Here is an 18,285-nt window from a genome sequence, read left to right on the forward strand (position 1 = left end):
AAGCTGCTTTTCAGTCAGCTTCTCTTTTCTTAGGGCGCGTTGTCTGCAAAGATGTTCAGCCTGTGTTGCCCTGTAAATTGGTCTGCAGGTTACTAGCTATGGCTTCCAGCCCGGCGGGAGGCCCAGATACTATGGAAATGAAGCCTGCTATTATTAAAAGTAAAAAGCCACAACGCTGGTGGCCACCACGCCCGCTGCGGCTGCTAAGAGTGATAGCGGTAAGACTGAGAATACTAGGATTTTGCAAGGCCTAAAGAGTGCAAGAGAGAAAGCGAATGTAAAAGAAGCAAGTGTGCAGTGTAAAAAGTGAATGTAAAAATGGCATAGAGGAGAGTGACCCCTGCTGGTGGAAGTGAGGAAAAGCAAAAGCCTACAGCACCTGGTATTCCCAGGCGGTCTCCCATCCAAGTACTAACCAGGCCCGACCCTGCTTAGCTTCCGAGATCAGACGAGAAAGGGCGTGTTCAGGGTGGTGTGGCTGTAGGCAGAGACAGGCTTCTCACTTACTCCTCTTCTACTTTGCAGCCTGGCTGCTGGCAGCTCTTTGCACTACTTCACGCTAGACCTTTTTCTTCACTTTTTGCCTTCTCTTAAGGGAACTTCATACTCCAACAGGAGCAGTGCAAGAGCTGGGGGCGGCCCTTATACCCACAGGTGTTGTTCAGCAACCAGTCACAGGCCGCAGCCGCCCTCTTTCAAAAGGGCTGGGCGCAAGGTCTGCGCAGGGCTAAGAAACCATCCCGGGGGTGAAAGAAAGAGCGAGCTGGACCAGAGCCCATTGTCCAGTAGTCGGCTAAGGAAGAAGTTGAGATGGTTGCCCGTGCCTGGAAGCGAAGCTGCTTTTCAGTCAGCTTCTCTTTTCTTAGGGCGCGTTGTCTGCAAAGATGTTCAGCCTGTGTTGCCCTGTAAATTGGTCTGCAGGTTACTAGCTATGGCTTCCAGCCCGGCGGGAGGCCCAGATACTATGGAAATGAAGCCTGCTATTATTAAAAGTAAAAAGCCACAACGCTGGTGGCCACCACGCCCGCTGCGGCTGCTAAGAGTGATAGCGGTAAGACTGAGAATACTAGGATTTTGCAAGGCCTAAAGAGTGCAAGAGAGAAAGCGAATGTAAAAGAAGCAAGTGTGCAGTGTAAAAAGTGAATGTGAAAATGGCATAGAGGAGAGTGACCCCTGCTGGTGGAAGTGAGGAAAAGCAAAAGCCTACAGCACCTGGTATTCCAAGGCGGTCTCCCATCCAAGTACTAACCAGGCCCGACCCTGCTTAGCTTCCGAGATCAGACGAGATCGGGCGTGTTCAGGGTGGTGTGGCCGTAGGCAGAGACAGGCTTCTCACTTACTCCTCTTCTACTTTGCAGCCTGGCTGCTGGCAGCCCTTTGCACTACTTCACGCTAGACCTTTTTCTTCACTTTTTGCCTTCTCTTAAGGGAACTTCATACTCCAACAGGAGCAGTGCAAGAGCTGGGGGCGGCCCTTATACCCACAGGTGTTGTTCAGCAACCAGTCACAGGCCGCAGCCGCCCTCTTTCAAAAGGGCTGGGCGCAAGGTCTGCGCAGGGCTAAGAAACCATCCCGGGGGTGAAAGAAAGAGCAAGCTGGACCAGAGCCCATTGTCCAGGAGTCGGCTAAGGAAGAAGTTGAGATGGTTGCCCGTGCCTGGAAGCGAAGCTGCTTTTCAGTCAGCTTCTCTTTTCTTAGGGCACGTTGTCTGCAAAGATGTTCAGCCTGTGTTGCCCTGTAAATTGGTCTGCAGGTTACTAGCTATGGCTTCCAGCCCGGCGGGAGGCCCAGATACTATGGAAATGAAGCCTGCTATTATTAAAAGTAAAAAGCCACAACGCTGGTGGCCACCACGCCCGCTGCGGCTGCTAAGAGTGATAGCGGTAAGACTGAGAATACTAGGATTTTGCAAGGCCTAAAGAGTGCAAGAGAGAAAGCGAATGTAAAAGAAGCAAGTGTGCAGTGTAAAAAGTGAATGTAAAAATGGCATAGAGGAGAGTGACCCCTGCTGGTGGAAGTGAGGAAAAGCAAAAGCCTACAGCACCTGGTATTCCCAGGCGGTCTCCCATCCAAGTACTAACCAGGCCCGACCCTGCTTAGCTTCCGAGATCAGACGAGATCGGGCGTGTTCAGGGTGGTGTGTCCGTAGGCGGAGACAAAATTCTCACTTACTCCTCTTCTACTTTGCAGCCTGGCTGCTGGCAGCTCTTTGCACTACTTCACGCTAGACCTTTTTCTTCACTTTTTGCCTTCTCTTAAGGGAACTTCATACTCCAACAGGAGCAGTGCAAGAGCTGGGGGCGGCCCTTATACCCACAGGTGTTGTTCAGCAACCAGTCACAGGCCGCAGCCGCCCTCTTTCAAAAGGGCTGGGCGCAAGGTCTGCGCAGGGCTAAGAAACCATCCCGGGGGTGAAAGAAAGAGCAAGCTGGACCAGAGCCCATTGTCCAGTAGTCGGCTAAGGAAGAAGTTGAGATGGTTGCCCGTGCCTGGAAGCGAAGCTGCTTTTCAGTCAGCTTCTCTTTTCTTAGGGCGCGTTGTCTGCAAAGATGTTCAGCCTGTGTTGCCCTGTAAATTGGTCTGCAGGTTACTAGCTATGGCTTCCAGCCCGGCGGGAGGCCCAGATACTATGGAAATGAAGCCTGCTATTATTAAAAGAAAAAAGCCACAACGCTGGTGGCCACCACGCCCGCTGCGGCTGCTAAGAGTGATAGCGGTAAGACTGAGAATACTATGATTTTGCAAGGCCTAAAGAGTGCAAGAGAGAAAGCGAATGTAAAAGAAGCAAGTGTGCAGTGTAAAAAGTGAATGTAAAAATGGCATAGAGGAGAGTGACCCCTGCTGGTGGAAGTGAGGAAAAGCAAAAGCCTACAGCACCTGGTATTCCCAGGCGGTCTCCCATCCAAGTACTAACCAGGCCCGACCCTGCTTAGCTTCCGAGATCAGACAAGATCGGGCGTGTTCAGGGTGGTGTGGCCGTAGGCAGAGACAGGCTTCTCACTTACTCCTCTTCTACTTTGCAGCCTGGCTGCTGGCAGCTCTTTGCACTACTTCACGCTAGACCTTTTTCTTCACTTTTTGCCTTCTCTTAAGGGAACTTCATACTCCAACAGGAGCAGTGCAAGAGCTGGGGGCGGCCCTTATACCCACAGGTGTTGTTCAGCAACCAGTCACAGGCCGCAGCCGCCCTCTTTCAAAAGGGCTGGGCGCAAGGTCTGCGCAGGGCTAAGAAACCATCCCGGGGGTGAAAGAAAGAGCAAGCTGGACCAGAGCCCATTGTCCAGGAGTCGGCTAAGGAAGAAGTTGAGATGGTTGCCCGTGCCTGGAAGCGAAGCTGCTTTTCAGTCAGCTTCTCTTTTCTTAGGGCGCGTTGTCTGCAAAGATGTTCAGACTGTGTTGCCCTGTAAATTGGTCTGCAGGTTACTAGCTATGGCTTCCAGCCCGGCGGGAGGCCCAGATACTATGGAAATGAAGCCTGCTATTATTAAAAGTAAAAAGCCACAACGCTGGTGGCCACCACGCCCGCTGCGGCTGCTAAGAGTGATAGCGGTAAGACTGAGAATACTAGGATTTTGCAAGGCCTAAAGAGTGCAAGAGAGAAAGCGAATGTAAAAGAAGCAAGTGTGCAGTGTAAAAAGTGAATGTGAAAATGGCATAGAGGAGAGTGACCCCTGCTGGTGGAAGTGAGGAAAAGCAAAAGCCTACAGCACCTGGTATTCCCAGGCGGTCTCCCATCCAAGTACTAACCAGGCCCGACCCTGCTTAGCTTCCGAGATCAGACGAGATCGGGCGTGTTCAGGGTGGTGTGGCCGTAGGCAGAGACAGGCTTCTCACTTACTCCTCTTCTACTTTGCAGCCTGGCTGCTGGCAGCCCTTTGCACTACTTCACGCTAGACCTTTTTCTTCACTTTTTGCCTTCTCTTAAGGGAACTTCATACTCCAACAGGAGCAGTGCAAGAGCTGGGGGCGGCCCTTATACCCACAGGTGTTGTTCAGCAACCAGTCACAGGCCGCAGCCGCCCTCTTTCAAAAGGGCTGGGCGCAAGGTCTGCGCAGGGCTAAGAAACCATCCCGGGGGTGAAAGAAAGAGCAAGCTGGACCAGAGCCCATTGTCCAGGAGTCGGCTAAGGAAGAAGTTGAGATGGTTGCCCGTGCCTGGAAGCGAAGCTGCTTTTCAGTCAGCTTCTCTTTTCTTAGGGCACGTTGTCTGCAAAGATGTTCAGCCTGTGTTGCCCTGTAAATTGGTCTGCAGGTTACTAGCTATGGCTTCCAGCCCGGCGGGAGGCCCAGATACTATGGAAATGAAGCCTGCTATTATTAAAAGTAAAAAGCCACAACGCTGGTGGCCACCACGCCCGCTGCGGCTGCTAAGAGTGATAGCGGTAAGACTGAGAATACTAGGATTTTGCAAGGCCTAAAGAGTGCAAGAGAGAAAGCGAATGTAAAAGAAGCAAGTGTGCAGTGTAAAAAGTGAATGTAAAAATGGCATAGAGGAGAGTGACCCCTGCTGGTGGAAGTGAGGAAAAGCAAAAGCCTACAGCACCTGGTATTCCCAGGCGGTCTCCCATCCAAGTACTAACCAGGCCCGACCCTGCTTAGCTTCCGAGATCAGACGAGATCGGGCGTGTTCAGGGTGGTGTGGCCGTAGGCGGAGACAAAATTCTCACTTACTCCTCTTCTACTTTGCAGCCTGGCTGCTGGCAGCTCTTTGCACTACTTCACGCTAGACCTTTTTCTTCACTTTTTGCCTTCTCTTAAGGGAACTTCATACTCCAACAGGAGCAGTGCAAGAGCTGGGGGCGGCCCTTATACCCACAGGTGTTGTTCAGCAACCAGTCACAGGCCGCAGCCGCCCTCTTTCAAAAGGGCTGGGCGCAAGGTCTGCGCAGGGCTAAGAAACCATCCCGGGGGTGAAAGAAAGAGCAAGCTGGACCAGAGCCCATTGTCCAGTAGTCGGCTAAGGAAGAAGTTGAGATGGTTGCCCGTGCCTGGAAGCGAAGCTGCTTTTCAGTCAGCTTCTCTTTTCTTAGGGCGCGTTGTCTGCAAAGATGTTCAGCCTGTGTTGCCCTGTAAATTGGTCTGCAGGTTACTAGCTATGGCTTCCAGCCCGGCGGGAGGCCCAGATACTATGGAAATGAAGCCTGCTATTATTAAAAGAAAAAAGCCACAACGCTGGTGGCCACCACGCCCGCTGCGGCTGCTAAGAGTGATAGCGGTAAGACTGAGAATACTATGATTTTGCAAGGCCTAAAGAGTGCAAGAGAGAAAGCGAATGTAAAAGAAGCAAGTGTGCAGTGTAAAAAGTGAATGTAAAAATGGCATAGAGGAGAGTGACCCCTGCTGGTGGAAGTGAGGAAAAGCAAAAGCCTACAGCACCTGGTATTCCCAGGCGGTCTCCCATCCAAGTACTAACCAGGCCCGACCCTGCTTAGCTTCCGAGATCAGACGAGATCGGGCATGTTCAGGGTGGTGTGGCCGTAGGCAGAGACAGGCTTCTCAATTACTCCTCTTCTACTTTGCAGCCTGGCTGCTGGCAGCTCTTTGCACTACTTCACGCTAGACCTTTTTCTTCACTTTTTGCCTTCTCTTAAGGGAACTTCATACTCCAACAGGAGCAGTGCAAGAGCTGGGGGCGGCCCTTATACCCACAGGTGTTGTTCAGCAACCAGTCACAGGCCGCAGCCGCCCTCTTTCAAAAGGGCTGGGCGCAAGGTCTGCGCAGGGCTAAGAAACCATCCCGGGGGTGAAAGAAAGAGCAAGCTGGACCAGAGCCCATTGTCCAGGAGTCGGCTAAGGAAGAAGTTGAGATGGTTGCCCGTGCCTGGAAGCGAAGCTGCTTTTCAGTCAGCTTCTCTTTTCTTAGGGCGCGTTGTCTGCAAAGATGTTCAGCCTGTGTTGCCCTGTAAATTGGTCTGCAGGTTACTAGCTATGGCTTCCAGCCCGGCGGGAGGCCCAGATACTATGGAAATGAAGCCTGCTATTATTAAAAGTAAAAAGCCACAACGCTGGTGGCCACCACGCCCGCTGCGGCTGCTAAGAGTGATAGCGGTAAAACTGAGAATACTAGGATTTTGCAAGGCCTAAAGAGTGCAAGAGAGAAAGCGAATGTAAAAGAAGCAAGTGTGCAGTGTAAAAAGTGAATGTAAAAATGGCATAGAGGAGAGTGACCCCTGCTGGTGGAAGTGAGGAAAAGCAAAAGCCTACAGCACCTGGTATTCCCAGGCGGTCTCCCATCCAAGTACTAACCAGGCCCGACCCTGCTTAGCTTCCGAGATCAGACGAGATCGGGCGTGTTCAGGGTGGTGTGGCCGTAGGCAGAGACAGGCTTCTCACTTACTCCTCTTCTACTTTGCAGCCTGGCTGCTGGCAGCCCTTTGCACTACTTCACGCTAGACCTTTTTCTTCACTTTTTGCCTTCTCTTAAGGGAACTTCATACTCCAACAGGAGCAGTGCAAGAGCTGGGGGCGGCCCTTATACCCACAGGTGTTGTTCAGCAACCAGTCACAGGCCGCAGCCGCCCTCTTTCAAAAGGGCTGGGCGCAAGGTCTGCGCAGGGCTAAGAAACCATCCCGGGGGTGAAAGAAAGAGCAAGCTGGACCAGAGCCCATTGTCCAGTAGTCGGCTAAGGAAGAAGTTGAGATGGTTGCCCGTGCCTGGAAGCGAAGCTGCTTTTCAGTCAGCTTCTCTTTTCTTAGGGCGCGTTGTCTGCAAAGATGTTCAGCCTGTGTTGCCCTGTAAATTGGTCTGCAGGTTACGAGCTATGGCTTCCAGCCCGGCGGGAGGCCCAGATACTATGGAAATGAAGCCTGCTATTATTCAAAGAAAAAAGCCACAACGCTGGTGGCCACCACGCCCGCTGCGGCTGCTAAGAGTGATAGCGGTAAGACTGAGAATACTAGGATTTTGCAAGGCCTAAAGAGTGCAAGAGAGAAAGCGAATGTAAAAGAAGCAAGTGTGCAGTGTAAAAAGTGAATGTAAAAATGGCATAGAGGAGAGTGACCCCTGCTGGTGGAAGTGAGGAAAAGCAAAAGCCTACAGCACCTGGTATTCCCAGGCGGTCTCCCATCCAAGTACTAACCAGGCCCGACCCTGCTTAGCTTCCGAGATCAGACGAGATCGGGCGTGTTCAGGGTGGTGTGGCCGTAGGCAGAGACAGGCTTCTCACTTACTCCTCTTCTACTTTGCAGCCTGGCTGCTGGCAGCCCTTTGCACTACTTCACGCTAGACCTTTTTCTTCACTTTTTGCCTTCTCTTAAGGGAACTTCATACTCCAACAGGAGCAGTGCAAGAGCTGGGGGCGGCCCTTATACCCACAGGTGTTGTTCAGCAACCAGTCACAGGCCGCAGCCGCCCTCTTTCAAAAGGGCTGGGCGCAAGGTCTGCGCAGGGCTAAGAAACCATCCCGGGGGTGAAAGAAAGAGCAAGCTGGACCAGAGCCCATTGTCCAGGAGTCGGCTAAGGAAGAAGTTGAGATGGTTGCCCGTGCCTGGAAGCGAAGCTGCTTTTCAGTCAGCTTCTCTTTTCTTAGGGCGCGTTGTCTGCAAAGATGTTCAGCCTGTGTTGCCCTGTAAATTGGTCTGCAGGTTACTAGCTATGGCTTCCAGCCCGGCGGGAGGCCCAGATACTATGGAAATGAAGCCTGCTATTATTAAAAGTAAAAAGCCACAACGCTGGTGGCCACCACGCCCGCTGCGGCTGCTAAGAGTGATAGCGGTAAAACTGAGAATACTAGGATTTTGCAAGGCCTAAAGAGTGCAAGAGAGAAAGCGAATGTAAAAGAAGCAAGTGTGCAGTGTAAAAAGTGAATGTAAAAATGGCATAGAGGAGAGTGACCCCTGCTGGTGGAAGTGAGGAAAAGCAAAAGCCTACAGCACCTGGTATTCCCAGGCGGTCTCCCATCCAAGTACTAACCAGGCCCGACCCTGCTTAGCTTCCGAGATCAGACGAGATCGGGCGTGTTCAGGGTGGTGTGGCCGTAGGCAGAGACAGGCTTCTCACTTACTCCTCTTCTACTTTGCAGCCTGGCTGCTGGCAGCTCTTTGCACTACTTCACGCTAGACCTTTTTCTTCACTTTTTGCCTTCTCTTAAGGGAACTTCATACTCCAACAGGAGCAGTGCAAGAGCTGGGGGGCGGCCCTTATACCCACAGGTGTTGTTCAGCAACCAGTCACAGGCCGCAGCCGCCCTCTTTCAAAAGGGCTGGGCGCAAGGTCTGCGCAGGGCTAAGAAACCATCCCGGGGGTGAAAGAAAGAGCAAGCTGGACCAGAGCCCATTGTCCAGGAGTCGGCTAAGGAAGAAGTTGAGATGGTTGCCCGTGCCTGGAAGCGAAGCTGCTTTTCAGTCAGCTTCTCTTTTCTTAGGGCGCGTTTTCTGCAAAGATGTTCAGCCTGTGTTGCCCTGTAAATTGGTCTGCAGGTTACTAGCTATGGCTTCCAGCCCGGCGGGAGGCCCAGATACTATGGAAATGAAGCCTGCTATTATTAAAAGTAAAAAGCCACAACGCTGGTGGCCACCACGCCCGCTGCGGCTGCTAAGAGTGATAGCGGTAAGACTGAGAATACTAGGATTTTGCAAGGCCTAAAGAGTGCAAGAGAGAAAGCGAATGTAAAAGAAGCAAGTGTGCAGTGTAAAAAGTGAATGTAAAAATGGCATAGAGGAGAGTGACCCCTGCTGGTGGAAGTGAGGAAAAGCAAAAGCCTACAGCACCTGGTATTCCCAGGCGGTCTCCCATCCAAGTACTAACCAGGCCCGACCCTGCTTAGCTTCCGAGATCAGGCGTGTTCAGGGTGGTGTGGCCGTAGGCAGAGACAGGCTTCTCACTTACTCCTCTTCTACTTTGCAGCCTGGCTGCTGGCAGCTCTTTGCACTACTTCACGCTAGACCTTCTTCTTCACTTTTTGCCTTCTCTTAAGGGAACTTCATACTCCAACAGGAGCAGTGCAAGAGCTGGGGGGCGGCCCTTATACCCACAGGTGTTGTTCAGCAACCAGTCACAGGCCGCAGCCGCCCTCTTTCAAAAGGGCTGGGCGCAAGGTCTGCGCAGGGCTAAGAAACCATCCCGGGGGTGAAAGAAAGAGCAAGCTGGACCAGAGCCCATTGTCCAGTAGTCGGCTAAGGAAGAAGTTGAGATGGTTGCCCGTGCCTGGAAGCGAAGCTGCTTTTCAGTCAGCTTCTCTTTTCTTAGGGCGCGTTGTCTGCAAAGATGTTCAGCCTGTGTTGCCCTGTAAATTGGTCTGCAGGTTACTAGCTATGGCTTCCAGCCCGGCGGGAGGCCCAGATACTATGGAAATGAAGCCTGCTATTATTAAAAGTAAAAAGCCACAACGCTGGTGGCCACCACGCCCGCTGCGGCTGCTAAGAGTGATAGCGGTAAGACTGAGAATACTAGGATTTTGCAAGGCCTAAAGAGTGCAAGAGAGAAAGCGAATGTAAAAGAAGCAAGTGTGCAGTGTAAAAAGTGAATGTAAAAATGGCATAGAGGAGAGTGACCCCTGCTGGTGGAAGTGAGGAAAAGCAAAAGCCTACAGCACCTGGTATTCCCAGGCGGTCTCCCATCCAAGTACTAACCAGGCCCGACCCTGCTTAGCTTCCGAGATCAGACGAGATGGGGCGTGTTCAGGGTGGTGTGGCCGTAGGCAGAGACAGGCTTCTCACTTACTCCTCTTCTACTTTGCAGCCTGGCTGCTGGCAGCCCTTTGCACTACTTCACGCTAGACCTTTTTCTTCACTTTTTGCCTTCTCTTAAGGGAACTTCATACTCCAACAGGAGCAGTGCAAGAGCTGGGGGGCGGCCCTTATACCCACAGGTGTTGTTCAGCAACCAGTCACAGGCCGCAGCCGCCCTCTTTCAAAAGGGCTGGGCGCAAGGTCTGCGCAGGGCTAAGAAACCATCCCGGGGGTGAAAGAAAGAGCAAGCTGGACCAGAGCCCATTGTCCAGGAGTCGGCTAAGGAAGAAGTTGAGATGGTTGCCCGTGCCTGGAAGCGAAGCTGCTTTTCAGTCAGCTTCTCTTTTCTTAGGGCACGTTGTCTGCAAAGATGTTCAGCCTGTGTTGCCCTGTAAATTGGTCTGCAGGTTACTAGCTATGGCTTCCAGCCCGGCGGGAGGCCCAGATACTATGGAAATGAAGCCTGCTATTATTAAAAGTAAAAAGCCACAACACTGGTGGCCACCACGCCCGCTGCGGCTGCTAAGAGTGATAGCGGTAAGACTGAGAATACTAGGATTTTGCAAGGCCTAAAGAGTGCAAGAGAGAAAGCGAATGTAAAAGAAGCAAGTGTGCAGTGTAAAAAGTGAATGTAAAAATGGCATAGAGGAGAGTGACCCCTGCTGGTGGAAGTGAGGAAAAGCAAAAGCCTACAGCACCTGGTATTCCCAGGCGGTCTCCCATCCAAGTACTAACCAGGCCCGACCCTGCTTAGCTTCCGAGATCAGGCGTGTTCAGGGTGGTGTGGCCGTAGGCGGAGACAAACTTCTCTCTTACTCCTCTTCTACTTTGCAGCCTGGCTGCTGGTAGCTCTTTGCACTACTTCACGCTAGACCTTTTTCTTCACTTTTTGCCTTCTCTTAAGGGAACTTCATACTCCAACAGGAGCAGTGCAAGAGCTGGGGGCGGCCCTTATACCCACAGGTGTTGTTCAGCAACCAGTCACAGGCCGCAGCCGCCCTCTTTCAAAAGGGCTGGGCGCAAGGTCTGCGCAGGGCTAAGAAACCATCCCGGGGGTGAAAGAAAGAGCAAGCTGGACCAGAGCCCATTGTCCAGGAGTCGGCTAAGGAAGAAGTTGAGATGGTTGCCCGTGCCTGGAAGCGAAGCTGCTTTTCAGTCAGCTTCTCTTTTCTTAGGGCACGTTGTCTGCAAAGATGTTCAGCCTGTGTTGCCCTGTAAATTGGTCTGCAGGTTACTAGCTATGGCTTCCAGCCCGGCGGGAGGCCCAGATACTATGGAAATGAAGCCTGCTATTATTAAAAGTAAAAAGCCACAACGCTGGTGGCCACCACGCCCGCTGCGGCTGCTAAGAGTGATAGCGGTAAGACTGAGAATACTAGGATTTTGCAAGGCCTAAAGAGTGCAAGAGAGAAAGCGAATGTAAAAGAAGCAAGTGTGCAGTGTAAAAAGTGAATGTAAAAATGGCATAGAGGAGAGTGACCCCTGCTGGTGGAAGTGAGGAAAAGCAAAAGCCTACGGCACCTGGTATTCCCAGGCGGTCTCCCATCCAAGTACTAACCAGGCCCGACCCTGCTTAGCTTCCGAGATCAGACGAGATCGGGCGTGTTCAGGGTGGTGTGGCCGTAGGCAGAGACAGGCTTCTCACTTACTCCTCTTCTACTTTGCAGCCTGGCTGCTGGCAGCCCTTTGCACTACTTCACGCTAGACCTTTTTCTTCACTTTTTGCCTTCTCTTAAGGGAACTTCATACTCCAACAGGAGCAGTGCAAGAGCTGGGGGCGGCCCTTATACCCACAGGTGTTGTTCAGCAACCAGTCACAGGCCGCAGCCGCCCTCTTTCAAAAGGGCTGGGCGCAAGGTCTGCGCAGGGCTAAGAAACCATCCCGGGGGTGAAAGAAAGAGCAAGCTGGACCAGAGCCCATTGTCCAGGAGTCGGCTAAGGAAGAAGTTGAGATGGTTGCCCGTGCCTGGAAGCGAAGCTGCTTTTCAGTCAGCTTCTCTTTTCTTAGGGCGCGTTGTCTGCAAAGATGTTCAGACTGTGTTGCCCTGTAAATTGGTCTGCAGGTTACTAGCTATGGCTTCCAGCCCGGCGGGAGGCCCAGATACTATGGAAATGAAGCCTGCTATTATTAAAAGTAAAAAGCCACAACGCTGGTGGCCACCACGCCCGCTGCGGCTGCTAAGAGTGATAGCGGTAAGACTGAGAATACTAGGATTTTGCAAGGCCTAAAGAGTGCAAGAGAGAAAGCGAATGTAAAAGAAGCAAGTGTGCAGTGTAAAAAGTGAATGTGAAAATGGCATAGAGGAGAGTGACCCCTGCTGGTGGAAGTGAGGAAAAGCAAAAGCCTACAGCACCTGGTATTCCCAGGCGGTCTCCCATCCAAGTACTAACCAGGCCCGACCCTGCTTAGCTTCCGAGATCAGACGAGATCGGGCGTGTTCAGGGTGGTGTGGCCGTAGGCAGAGACAGGCTTCTCACTTACTCCTCTTCTACTTTGCAGCCTGGCTGCTGGCAGCCCTTTGCACTACTTCACGCTAGACCTTTTTCTTCACTTTTTGCCTTCTCTTAAGGGAACTTCATACTCCAACAGGAGCAGTGCAAGAGCTGGGGGCGGCCCTTATACCCACAGGTGTTGTTCAGCAACCAGTCACAGGCCGCAGCCGCCCTCTTTCAAAAGGGCTGGGCGCAAGGTCTGCGCAGGGCTAAGAAACCATCCCGGGGGTGAAAGAAAGAGCAAGCTGGACCAGAGCCCATTGTCCAGGAGTCGGCTAAGGAAGAAGTTGAGATGGTTGCCCGTGCCTGGAAGCGAAGCTGCTTTTCAGTCAGCTTCTCTTTTCTTAGGGCACGTTGTCTGCAAAGATGTTCAGCCTGTGTTGCCCTGTAAATTGGTCTGCAGGTTACTAGCTATGGCTTCCAGCCCGGCGGGAGGCCCAGATACTATGGAAATGAAGCCTGCTATTATTAAAAGTAAAAAGCCACAACGCTGGTGGCCACCACGCCCGCTGCGGCTGCTAAGAGTGATAGCGGTAAGACTGAGAATACTAGGATTTTGCAAGGCCTAAAGAGTGCAAGAGAGAAAGCGAATGTAAAAGAAGCAAGTGTGCAGTGTAAAAAGTGAATGTAAAAATGGCATAGAGGAGAGTGACCCCTGCTGGTGGAAGTGAGGAAAAGCAAAAGCCTACAGCACCTGGTATTCCCAGGCGGTCTCCCATCCAAGTACTAACCAGGCCCGACCCTGCTTAGCTTCCGAGATCAGACGAGATCGGGCGTGTTCAGGGTGGTGTGGCCGTAGGCGGAGACAAAATTCTCACTTACTCCTCTTCTACTTTGCAGCCTGGCTGCTGGCAGCTCTTTGCACTACTTCACGCTAGACCTTTTTCTTCACTTTTTGCCTTCTCTTAAGGGAACTTCATACTCCAACAGGAGCAGTGCAAGAGCTGGGGGCGGCCCTTATACCCACAGGTGTTGTTCAGCAACCAGTCACAGGCCGCAGCCGCCCTCTTTCAAAAGGGCTGGGCGCAAGGTCTGCGCAGGGCTAAGAAACCATCCCGGGGGTGAAAGAAAGAGCAAGCTGGACCAGAGCCCATTGTCCAGTAGTCGGCTAAGGAAGAAGTTGAGATGGTTGCCCGTGCCTGGAAGCGAAGCTGCTTTTCAGTCAGCTTCTCTTTTCTTAGGGCGCGTTGTCTGCAAAGATGTTCAGCCTGTGTTGCCCTGTAAATTGGTCTGCAGGTTACTAGCTATGGCTTCCAGCCCGGCGGGAGGCCCAGATACTATGGAAATGAAGCCTGCTATTATTAAAAGAAAAAAGCCACAACGCTGGTGGCCACCACGCCCGCTGCGGCTGCTAAGAGTGATAGCGGTAAGACTGAGAATACTATGATTTTGCAAGGCCTAAAGAGTGCAAGAGAGAAAGCGAATGTAAAAGAAGCAAGTGTGCAGTGTAAAAAGTGAATGTAAAAATGGCATAGAGGAGAGTGACCCCTGCTGGTGGAAGTGAGGAAAAGCAAAAGCCTACAGCACCTGGTATTCCCAGGCGGTCTCCCATCCAAGTACTAACCAGGCCCGACCCTGCTTAGCTTCCGAGATCAGACGAGATCGGGCGTGTTCAGGGTGGTGTGGCCGTAGGCAGAGACAGGCTTCTCACTTACTCCTCTTCTACTTTGCAGCCTGGCTGCTGGCAGCTCTTTGCACTACTTCACGCTAGACCTTTTTCTTCACTTTTTGCCTTCTCTTAAGGGAACTTCATACTCCAACAGGAGCAGTGCAAGAGCTGGGGGCGGCCCTTATACCCACAGGTGTTGTTCAGCAACCAGTCACAGGCCGCAGCCGCCCTCTTTCAAAAGGGCTGGGCGCAAGGTCTGCGCAGGGCTAAGAAACCATCCCGGGGGTGAAAGAAAGAGCAAGCTGGACCAGAGCCCATTGTCCAGGAGTCGGCTAAGGAAGAAGTTGAGATGGTTGCCCGTGCCTGGAAGCGAAGCTGCTTTTCAGTCAGCTTCTCTTTTCTTAGGGCGCGTTGTCTGCAAAGATGTTCAGCCTGTGTTGCCCTGTAAATTGGTCTGCAGGTTACTAGCTATGGCTTCCAGCCCGGCGGGAGGCCCAGATACTATGGAAATGAAGCCTGCTATTATTAAAAGTAAAAAGCCACAACGCTGGTGGCCACCACGCCCGCTGCGGCTGCTAAGAGTGATAGCGGTAAAACTGAGAATACTAGGATTTTGCAAGGCCTAAAGAGTGCAAGAGAGAAAGCGAATGTAAAAGAAGCAAGTGTGCAGTGTAAAAAGTGAATGTAAAAATGGCATAGAGGAGAGTGACCCCTGCTGGTGGAAGTGAGGAAAAGCAAAAGCCTACAGCACCTGGTATTCCCAGGCGGTCTCCCATCCAAGTACTAACCAGGCCCGACCCTGCTTAGCTTCCGAGATCAGACGAGATCGGGCGTGTTCAGGGTGGTGTGGCCGTAGGCAGAGACAGGCTTCTCACTTACTCCTCTTCTACTTTGCAGCCTGGCTGCTGGCAGCCCTTTGCACTACTTCACGCTAGACCTTTTTCTTCACTTTTTGCCTTCTCTTAAGGGAACTTCATACTCCAACAGGAGCAGTGCAAGAGCTGGGGGCGGCCCTTATACCCACAGGTGTTGTTCAGCAACCAGTCACAGGCCGCAGCCGCCCTCTTTCAAAAGGGCTGGGCGCAAGGTCTGCGCAGGGCTAAGAAACCATCCCGGGGGTGAAAGAAAGAGCAAGCTGGACCAGAGCCCATTGTCCAGTAGTCGGCTAAGGAAGAAGTTGAGATGGTTGCCCGTGCCTGGAAGCGAAGCTGCTTTTCAGTCAGCTTCTCTTTTCTTAGGGCGCGTTGTCTGCAAAGATGTTCAGCCTGTGTTGCCCTGTAAATTGGTCTGCAGGTTACGAGCTATGGCTTCCAGCCCGGCGGGAGGCCCAGATACTATGGAAATGAAGCCTGCTATTATTCAAAGAAAAAAGCCACAACGCTGGTGGCCACCACGCCCGCTGCGGCTGCTAAGAGTGATAGCGGTAAGACTGAGAATACTAGGATTTTGCAAGGCCTAAAGAGTGCAAGAGAGAAAGCGAATGTAAAAGAAGCAAGTGTGCAGTGTAAAAAGTGAATGTAAAAATGGCATAGAGGAGAGTGACCCCTGCTGGTGGAAGTGAGGAAAAGCAAAAGCCTACAGCACCTGGTATTCCCAGGCGGTCTCCCATCCAAGTACTAACCAGGCCCGACCCTGCTTAGCTTCCGAGATCAGACGAGATCGGGCGTGTTCAGGGTGGTGTGGCCGTAGGCAGAGACAGGCTTCTCACTTACTCCTCTTCTACTTTGCAGCCTGGCTGCTGGCAGCCCTTTGCACTACTTCACGCTAGACCTTTTTCTTCACTTTTTGCCTTCTCTTAAGGGAACTTCATACTCCAACAGGAGCAGTGCAAGAGCTGGGGGCGGCCCTTATACCCACAGGTGTTGTTCAGCAACCAGTCACAGGCCGCAGCCGCCCTCTTTCAAAAGGGCTGGGCGCAAGGTCTGCGCAGGGCTAAGAAACCATCCCGGGGGTGAAAGAAAGAGCAAGCTGGACCAGAGCCCATTGTCCAGGAGTCGGCTAAGGAAGAAGTTGAGATGGTTGCCCGTGCCTGGAAGCGAAGCTGCTTTTCAGTCAGCTTCTCTTTTCTTAGGGCGCGTTGTCTGCAAAGATGTTCAGCCTGTGTTGCCCTGTAAATTGGTCTGCAGGTTACTAGCTATGGCTTCCAGCCCGGCGGGAGGCCCAGATACTATGGAAATGAAGCCTGCTATTATTAAAAGTAAAAAGCCACAACGCTGGTGGCCACCACGCCCGCTGCGGCTGCTAAGAGTGATAGCGGTAAGACTGAGAATACTAGGATTTTGCAAGGCCTAAAGAGTGCAAGAGAGAAAGCGAATGTAAAAGAAGCAAGTGTGCAGTGTAAAAAGTGAATGTAAAAATGGCATAGAGGAGAGTGACCCCTGCTGGTGGAAGTGAGGAAAAGCAAAAGCCTACAGCACCTGGTATTCCCAGGCGGTCTCCCATCCAAGTACTAACCAGGCCCGACCCTGCTTAGCTTCCGAGATCAGACGAGATCGGGCGTGTTCAGGGTGGTGTGGCCGTAGGCAGAGACAGGCTTCTCACTTACTCCTCTTCTACTTTGCAGCCTGGCTGCTGGCAGCTCTTTGCACTACTTCACGCTAGACCTTCTTCTTCACTTTTTGCCTTCTCTTAAGGGAACTTCATACTCCAACAGGAGCAGTGCAAGAGCTGGGGGGCGGCCCTTATACCCACAGGTGTTGTTCAGCAACCAGTCACAGGCCGCAGCCGCCCTCTTTCAAAAGGGCTGGGCGCAAGGTCTGCGCAGGGCTAAGAAACCATCCCGGGGGTGAAAGAAAGAGCAAGCTGGACCAGAGCCCATTGTCCAGTAGTCGGCTAAGGAAGAAGTTGAGATGGTTGCCCGTGCCTGGAAGCGAAGCTGCTTTTCAGTCAGCTTCTCTTTTCTTAGGGCGCGTTGTCTGCAAAGATGTTCAGCCTGTGTTGCCCTGTAAATTGGTCTGCAGGTTACTAGCTATGGCTTCCAGCCCGGCGGGAGGCCCAGATACTATGGAAATGAAGCCTGCTATTATTAAAAGTAAAAAGCCACAACGCTGGTGGCCACCACGCCCGCTGCGGCTGCTAAGAGTGATAGCGGTAAGACTGAGAATACTAGGATTTTGCAAGGCCTAAAGAGTGCAAGAGAGAAAGCGAATGTAAAAGAAGCAAGTGTGCAGTGTAAAAAGTGAATGTAAAAATGGCATAGAGGAGAGTGACCCCTGCTGGTGGAAGTGAGGAAAAGCAAAAGCCTACAGCACCTGGTATTCCCAGGCGGTCTCCCATCCAAGTACTAACCAGGCCCGACCCTGCTTAGCTTCCGAGATCAGACGAGATGGGGCGTGTTCAGGGTGGTGTGGCCGTAGGCAGAGACAGGCTTCTCACTTACTCCTCTTCTACTTTGCAGCCTGGCTGCTGGCAGCCCTTTGCACTACTTCACGCTAGACCTTTTTCTTCACTTTTTGCCTTCTCTTAAGGGAACTTCATACTCCAACAGGAGCAGTGCAAGAGCTGGGGGGCGGCCCTTATACCCACAGGTGTTGTTCAGCAACCAGTCACAGGCCGCAGCCGCCCTCTTTCAAAAGGGCTGGGCGCAAGGTCTGCGCAGGGCTAAGAAACCATCCCGGGGGTGAAAGAAAGAGCAAGCTGGACCAGAGCCCATTGTCCAGGAGTCGGCTAAGGAAGAAGTTGAGATGGTTGCCCGTGCCTGGAAGCGAAGCTGCTTTTCAGTCAGCTTCTCTTTTCTTAGGGCACGTTGTCTGCAAAGATGTTCAGCCTGTGTTGCCCTGTAAATTGGTCTGCAGGTTACTAGCTATGGCTTCCAGCCCAGCGGGAGGCCCAGATACTATGGAAATGAAGCCTGCTATTATTAAAAGTAAAAAGCCACAACGCTGGTGGCCACCACGCCCGCTGCGGCTGCTAAGAGTGATAGCGGTAAGACTGAGAATACTAGGATTTTGCAAGGCCTAAAGAGTGCAAGAGAGAAAGCGAATGTAAAAGAAGCAAGTGTGCAGTGTAAAAAGTGAATGTAAAAATGGCATAGAGGAGAGTGACCCCTGCTGGTGGAAGTGAGGAAAAGCAAAAGCCTACAGCACCTGGTATTCCCAGGCGGTCTCCCATCCAAGTACTAACCAGGCCCGACCCTGCTTAGCTTCCGAGATCAGGCGTGTTCAGGGTGGTGTGGCCGTAGGCGGAGACAAACTTCTCTCTTACTCCTCTTCTACTTTGCAGCCTGGCTGCTGGTAGCTCTTTGCACTACTTCACGCTAGACCTTTTTCTTCACTTTTTGCCTTCTCTTAAGGGAACTTCATACTCCAACAGGAGCAGTGCAAGAGCTGGGGGCGGCCCTTATACCCACAGGTGTTGTTCAGCAACCAGTCACAGGCCGCAGCCGCCCTCTTTCAAAAGGGCTGGGCGCAAGGTCTGCGCAGGGCTAAGAAACCATCCCGGGGGTGAAAGAAAGAGCAAGCTGGACCAGAGCCCATTGTCCAGGAGTCGGCTAAGGAAGAAGTTGAGATGGTTG

The 18,285-nt window shown here is 52.2% G+C and overlaps 19 non-coding genes and 3 pseudogenes across 19 annotated transcripts; all 22 read right to left on the minus strand.

Annotated features, from left to right (window-relative positions):
- Positions 1–367: 367 nt before the first annotated feature.
- On the minus strand, positions 368–486 carry LOC142190255 (5S ribosomal RNA). The gene has a single exon (XR_012714179.1). It is a non-coding gene; the product is annotated as a 5S ribosomal RNA (ribosomal RNA).
- A 714-nt stretch (positions 487–1,200) lies between these two features.
- Positions 1,201–1,319, minus strand: LOC142189826 (5S ribosomal RNA). Its single transcript, XR_012713778.1, has one exon. It is a non-coding gene; the product is annotated as a 5S ribosomal RNA (ribosomal RNA).
- Positions 1,320–2,033: 714 nt separating this feature from the next.
- LOC142189997 (5S ribosomal RNA) lies at positions 2,034–2,152 on the minus strand. Its single transcript, XR_012713938.1, has one exon. It is a non-coding gene; the product is annotated as a 5S ribosomal RNA (ribosomal RNA).
- A 714-nt stretch (positions 2,153–2,866) lies between these two features.
- On the minus strand, positions 2,867–2,985 carry LOC142189958 (5S ribosomal RNA). The gene has a single exon (XR_012713901.1). It is a non-coding gene; the product is annotated as a 5S ribosomal RNA (ribosomal RNA).
- A 714-nt stretch (positions 2,986–3,699) lies between these two features.
- On the minus strand, positions 3,700–3,818 carry LOC142191281 (5S ribosomal RNA). Its single transcript, XR_012714886.1, has one exon. It is a non-coding gene; the product is annotated as a 5S ribosomal RNA (ribosomal RNA).
- Positions 3,819–4,532: 714 nt separating this feature from the next.
- LOC142191284 (5S ribosomal RNA) lies at positions 4,533–4,651 on the minus strand. The gene has a single exon (XR_012714888.1). It is a non-coding gene; the product is annotated as a 5S ribosomal RNA (ribosomal RNA).
- A 714-nt stretch (positions 4,652–5,365) lies between these two features.
- On the minus strand, positions 5,366–5,484 carry LOC142189759 (5S ribosomal RNA). Its single transcript, XR_012713715.1, has one exon. It is a non-coding gene; the product is annotated as a 5S ribosomal RNA (ribosomal RNA).
- A 714-nt stretch (positions 5,485–6,198) lies between these two features.
- LOC142191285 (5S ribosomal RNA) lies at positions 6,199–6,317 on the minus strand. The gene has a single exon (XR_012714889.1). It is a non-coding gene; the product is annotated as a 5S ribosomal RNA (ribosomal RNA).
- A 714-nt stretch (positions 6,318–7,031) lies between these two features.
- On the minus strand, positions 7,032–7,150 carry LOC142191286 (5S ribosomal RNA). The gene has a single exon (XR_012714890.1). It is a non-coding gene; the product is annotated as a 5S ribosomal RNA (ribosomal RNA).
- A 714-nt stretch (positions 7,151–7,864) lies between these two features.
- Positions 7,865–7,983, minus strand: LOC142191287 (5S ribosomal RNA). Its single transcript, XR_012714891.1, has one exon. It is a non-coding gene; the product is annotated as a 5S ribosomal RNA (ribosomal RNA).
- Positions 7,984–8,698: 715 nt separating this feature from the next.
- On the minus strand, positions 8,699–8,807 carry LOC142190384 (5S ribosomal RNA; annotated as a pseudogene).
- A 715-nt stretch (positions 8,808–9,522) lies between these two features.
- Positions 9,523–9,641, minus strand: LOC142190153 (5S ribosomal RNA). The gene has a single exon (XR_012714083.1). It is a non-coding gene; the product is annotated as a 5S ribosomal RNA (ribosomal RNA).
- A 715-nt stretch (positions 9,642–10,356) lies between these two features.
- Positions 10,357–10,465, minus strand: LOC142190385 (5S ribosomal RNA; annotated as a pseudogene).
- A 714-nt stretch (positions 10,466–11,179) lies between these two features.
- LOC142191102 (5S ribosomal RNA) lies at positions 11,180–11,298 on the minus strand. The gene has a single exon (XR_012714715.1). It is a non-coding gene; the product is annotated as a 5S ribosomal RNA (ribosomal RNA).
- Positions 11,299–12,012: 714 nt separating this feature from the next.
- On the minus strand, positions 12,013–12,131 carry LOC142191288 (5S ribosomal RNA). The gene has a single exon (XR_012714892.1). It is a non-coding gene; the product is annotated as a 5S ribosomal RNA (ribosomal RNA).
- Positions 12,132–12,845: 714 nt separating this feature from the next.
- LOC142191289 (5S ribosomal RNA) lies at positions 12,846–12,964 on the minus strand. The gene has a single exon (XR_012714893.1). It is a non-coding gene; the product is annotated as a 5S ribosomal RNA (ribosomal RNA).
- A 714-nt stretch (positions 12,965–13,678) lies between these two features.
- On the minus strand, positions 13,679–13,797 carry LOC142191290 (5S ribosomal RNA). The gene has a single exon (XR_012714894.1). It is a non-coding gene; the product is annotated as a 5S ribosomal RNA (ribosomal RNA).
- A 714-nt stretch (positions 13,798–14,511) lies between these two features.
- On the minus strand, positions 14,512–14,630 carry LOC142191291 (5S ribosomal RNA). The gene has a single exon (XR_012714895.1). It is a non-coding gene; the product is annotated as a 5S ribosomal RNA (ribosomal RNA).
- A 714-nt stretch (positions 14,631–15,344) lies between these two features.
- LOC142191292 (5S ribosomal RNA) lies at positions 15,345–15,463 on the minus strand. Its single transcript, XR_012714896.1, has one exon. It is a non-coding gene; the product is annotated as a 5S ribosomal RNA (ribosomal RNA).
- Positions 15,464–16,177: 714 nt separating this feature from the next.
- Positions 16,178–16,296, minus strand: LOC142191293 (5S ribosomal RNA). Its single transcript, XR_012714897.1, has one exon. It is a non-coding gene; the product is annotated as a 5S ribosomal RNA (ribosomal RNA).
- Positions 16,297–17,011: 715 nt separating this feature from the next.
- On the minus strand, positions 17,012–17,130 carry LOC142190154 (5S ribosomal RNA). Its single transcript, XR_012714084.1, has one exon. It is a non-coding gene; the product is annotated as a 5S ribosomal RNA (ribosomal RNA).
- Positions 17,131–17,845: 715 nt separating this feature from the next.
- On the minus strand, positions 17,846–17,954 carry LOC142190386 (5S ribosomal RNA; annotated as a pseudogene).
- Between the last annotated feature and the right edge of the window lie 331 nt (positions 17,955–18,285).

Source organism: Leptodactylus fuscus, chromosome 1 (assembly GCF_031893055.1).
Source record: "Leptodactylus fuscus isolate aLepFus1 chromosome 1, aLepFus1.hap2, whole genome shotgun sequence".
NCBI lineage: Eukaryota > Metazoa > Chordata > Amphibia > Anura > Leptodactylidae > Leptodactylus > Leptodactylus fuscus.